The sequence below is a fragment of the Gracilinanus agilis genome, chromosome 1, assembly GCF_016433145.1.
Source record: "Gracilinanus agilis isolate LMUSP501 chromosome 1, AgileGrace, whole genome shotgun sequence".
NCBI lineage: Eukaryota > Metazoa > Chordata > Mammalia > Didelphimorphia > Didelphidae > Gracilinanus > Gracilinanus agilis.
Window position 1 is genome coordinate 82,633,695 of NC_058130.1, and position 5,182 is coordinate 82,638,876.

A 5,182-nucleotide genomic window follows, 5' to 3' on the forward strand; every position below is an offset into this window, starting at 1 on the left:
TTGAAGTAAGCATTATAATTGTGTGATATGGCTCTGGAAAGGCTAGGGTTGTCTAGCTACAAGGAAGCTTCAGTGGCTAAATATCACATGAATTGTATTTTTTCTCAGTTTAATAAGAAAGGAAGCTAATATCTGATTAGTGGAGGTCAGGGTTTCCTCCAAAATATGGAAATTTTTGTTTTTCAAATATTCCTATAGCTGATGGAAGGACAGAAAGGTATTAAATTCTTATCCCTGACTCAGGGAATGGCAGTTCAATTTTTGACCATACTAGTAGCATCTACAGTTGACTTCCTCCGAAAGAAGGCCTCTAAGGCAGATGCTAAGGTGTGAAAGTAAAGGGAGAAATATAAGATTATCATTTTTTTAGTCAAGAATGCTGACTTACATATCCGATGAGAGAAAAACAGTGATAGTATCTACCTGTTCCAGCTTTTGCTGCTACCTAATATCAGAGGGATGGAATAGATATCTATTTCTAATCAAGTTCTTTTTATTTATTCATTTTTTCTAGTAAATACTGTGTTTGTCCTCTTAAACTTTTTTCTTGCAACACCTGCAGTTGACCCTATTGAATTTTTTAAGGACTTTTAGTTCAAAATATGAGGGTGGGGGCAGGTTTGGGGGGCACACAGGAGAAAATGACCTTTCCTATTTTAGGTCTGTCCCCTAAGCCTACTGTTAAAAATTTTTGGCTCTCTGTGAGCATATCCATGAGGTATTTATGTATTCATAACTATATTTCCCAAATCAACATTATTTCAAATTTGGGGTATAGTAATCTCCCATACTGGGCATGAGGATGCCATAGCAATTCCAAAACTTTTAATTTTATTAAACTAGTTCAAGAGCTAGCATGTGGAAGAGGATTAAGATTTGCAGTGCTGTGTATTTCTCCAGAAAACAGCACTATGAAAAATGTTTTGAGAGAGGCAGATTTAGGCTCAATGTAAATAATAAGTTATTACTAAAAAGAATAATTAGATTTTTTAACAATACATGATTTGATTTAAAAAATAGTTAGTCCTCCCATAAATAAAAATACTCAAATAAATCATACAGCCATTAGTCAGACATAGCCTGAAGGATTTAAAGCAAACTCAAGTTTAATTCCTTCATTTTACAGATGAAGAAATGAAATGTCAGAGAAATTGAGTTACTTATTCAAAGTCATAGGAAGTAAAAGTGAGAGTTGAAATTAGAACCCATGTTCTCTCTCTGTCTCCAGAGCAATTATTTCTTTACTAATACTGCATATCTTGGAATAGGCCTCCTTTAGAATGTTTTCCCCTTAAGCTTAAGCTTGTCTGTCCTTTATTTTTTATTAATTCACTATTTCTCTCAATAGTACTATAATTTACACAGTTTTCCATGTTGAAAACCAAGAGTTGTCTTGAAACTTTTCTGTTCCTCTCCCATGTACAATCAATTTACAAAATCCTGTCAGTTCTACCTACACAATATCTCTCATTCCAATTTCTTCTCCTATTTTATTCACTCTAGAATAAATTCTCATTCACATAATCTGGACTGTTCCAAGAATCTCCTAGAAAATTTCTCACTTCTACCTTTTCCATACTTGAGTCTACTTTTCACCTACTGCTGGAATGATTTTCCACATACAAAGATCTGGGCATGTAACTCCTAAGGTAAAAATTCTTCAGTGGCTTCTTTATGCCTGCTAATTAAGGTTCACATTCCTTGATCTGGCATTCAAGAGCCTTCTACAATCTGGCAGCATCCTACATTTCCAGGTTTATGTCCTACCATTCATTGAAGATGTGCTCTGTTTCAATCAACTTAGACTACTTTCTGGCCTCAGACATGTGGAAGGCCTGCCTGAATTTTGCCTTAATTATACTTTCCATGTTCAACATGACCTAACCTATGATTCTACTTTCTCAGTACCAATGATTTTTTCTTTATTTATTTAAACTCTTATTTTTTATATTAGTAACAACTCCAAAATTGAAGAACAGGAGCTAAAGAAGAACAAGGTAAAGTGATTGGCCTAGAGTCACACAATTTGGAAATGTCTGAGGCCACATTTGTACCCAAGTCCTCTTGACTCCAGGCCTGGCATTCAACCTAGCTAACCCCTAAGTATTCTATAAAGTCTAATTCAAATGTTTCCTTCTCTAGGAAGAGTTTTCTGAGTATTTTGCATGGAAAGGAGTGTTTGTACCTTATGTTTTGCTTTATTCTGTGACTCTCATGATTTTTCATTTACCTTTTTCATAATTCATTTTTGCATACATCATATCATATCAGTATGGGTGAACCTACAGCACAGGTGCTAAAGACGGCATGCAGAGTGCTCTTTGTGGGCATGTGCCCCCTCTCCACCCACAAGTTCATTACTAGAAAGGCAGAGGGAACTGCTCCCTTCCCCCTAACCATCATGCCTGATTTTTTTCTCTATTTTTTTTAAAACCCTTGTACTTTGGTGTATTGTCTCATAGGTGGAAGATTGGTAAGGGTGGGCAATGGGGGTCAAGTGACTTGCCCAGGGTCACACAGCTGGGAAGTGGCTGAGGCCGGGTTTGAACCTAGGACCTCCTGTCTCTAGGCCTGACTCTCACTCCACTGAGCTACCAAGATGCCCCCATGCCTGATTTTTTCATATCACCTGCCCCTCTGCCCAGCAGTCCAATGGGAATGCACAGGGGGGTAAGATGGGGAGCTCATAGGCAGCAGAGCTAGAGGGAAGCAGAGCTCTTGAGCCACTTTCCTCTCCCTCTCTACACTTGTTGTGGACATTCCTTCAAGTTCACCTGCAGTTTACAACCCCTGAGAGAGAGAAAGCTAACAGCCCCTCAGTTCCAGCTTAACCCTTCCTTCTAGCATTCCAGAATCTTTCACCTTCAGATCTCATGCAGCTGTCCTCTGCAAACCTTCATCTCTCTTACTATAATTATCTGTTCCTTATAATACCAGACATAGGGGGAGGTACAAATAAAGACAATGTAACAGAACATATAGCTAAATGGCCAAAAACAGTAGCTGAAAATGATCTGATGTAACATAATATTTTAGATTAGACCAATTTCTGTGTGCAGTTTTGTTTCTTGTTCCCCCTTTTCACATGAAAATCAACTTTCTCTGCCTACCTTTCAAGTTATATTCAGTATTAGAGCCCCCTCACTCTGTCTTGCTGTTGGTTCTTGATTCCTGTTATTTTGAGGGACTTTTTAAAGATTGTTTTGGAAGGATTGTCAGAGTGGTTTCAGCTTTTGCTGCTACTAAGCCACTATCTTGGCTTCACCAAAGGAAGTGGTATTTTTAGAGCAAAGGACATATCTGGGAAAATTATAAGGCAGACGGTGATTTGATATGACTTTGAATATCCTTCAAAATGAACACTTTGTTTTTAAATTAATATAGATCATTTTTAGTAAGCAGTTATATCAAATTCAAATTTAGTATATGAAATCAATGATGCAGGATCAAAAGGGTTTAATTTATTGGTATGTTAGTTTTGACAGCAGTCAAAAAGTACATTATTTTCCAATAATAAATCTGAGTTACCAGGTGGTGAGAGATAGCTTGTTGATATTTGTTTTTTAGTGCATAGGGCAAGAAGACTTTGGTCCAAATCTCACCTTTGATGGCTTTCTATTACTTGCTTGCTTTTTAGTCACAGGCAGCTCAATGGACTTAAAGTATTTACCTGAAAATTAGGTTAATAATAATCAAAGTACTTATCTGAGAGAGGAAGAGATAATTTACATAGCAAAAGATGCTATATAAATATTACTTATTCTTAGTATATTATTCACAATACCCTCATTATTCACAATTTAATCTTCATCATATTTGATCACTTCATTTATTCATCCCTTATTTTCTACCTTTCACTCATTTTAAACCCTTATCACCTCATACTCAGATTCCTCCAATAGCATTCTATGATTATATCTCATTGTTAACTTTTTTCATAGACTGATACTCTGCAAAATAGAAGAACAATCTGTCAATTTTATGAAAAAGTAGTTAGACTAGTCTCTTAGTTTTATGCTGAAAACATAATCAGTGTGCTAATGTAATTGTTCTCTTTTAACATACTTATTTTGGTATAACCCAGTCCTTGTTGATAAGAATGCAAGCAGATCATTCAGTCACCATTATTTTTCACTAGAATGCATCAATAATAAGATAAGTGAAGTACCAAGCAACACATTTCCAGCAAATCAAAACAGATGAAGAAAGATTCAATTTAAACATAAATATATGTTTTCCCCCACAGAGGCATTCTAATACTTTGAATATAGTTTTTCTAAGCTTACTTTTCTCTTTTTGATATAACATAAAATGATTCAAAACACTTTATTTTAACAAATAATGGCTTGAATAATTCTTCTTGTCTAGTATTTTAAAAAATACTTTTTGAAAGATTATTACTGACAATAAATTAGAAGGATAGGAAGATGTATTAGGAAGATATGGTATATGCTCAAGAAGACTATTTCCCATACCACCTAAATATCCATGTGTTTGTTTTCTTAGGAGCAAATATTTCACTCTCTATATAAAGTAACTTGAGATAATGAAAAGAATACTGAAAAAAGCATTAAAATCTATATTCTAGTCCAAGTGTTATTATGAGGCAGTGGGATTATCTTTGGCAATTTCTTTGTCTTTTGATGGCCTCACTTTCTTCATTTATGAAATGAAAATTCTCCCAGTTCTGAAGATGTGTTTGGAAGACTTCATATGAATTTGCTCATTTTATAGACTTATAATTCCTTATCTGTTAATAGCATTTGTAAATTACATGGGCAGCTAGATTGCACAGTGAATAATATTCTGGATCTGAAGTCATGAAAATCTGAGAGAAAATCTAGCCTCAGAAACTTACCATCAGTTTGTACCCTGGGTTCAGTTTCCTCATCTATAAAATGAACTGGAAAAGGCAATGGCAAATGACTCCAGTGTTTTTGCCAAGAAATTCCCAAATGGGGTGACAAAGTTGGACATTATTGAAGAACAATAACATTAATAACAACTAACTGCAATGAATAACAACAACAGTATCCCAAGGTAGGGAGGTAGTTCAGTGAATAGCATGATGGGTCTAGAGTCAGGAAGATCTGAACTTAAATCTGGCCACAAACACTTCTCAGCCTTCAATTAACCTCTGATTGCATAACAAAAAGATTTACTGGAGAAGGAAATGGCAAAC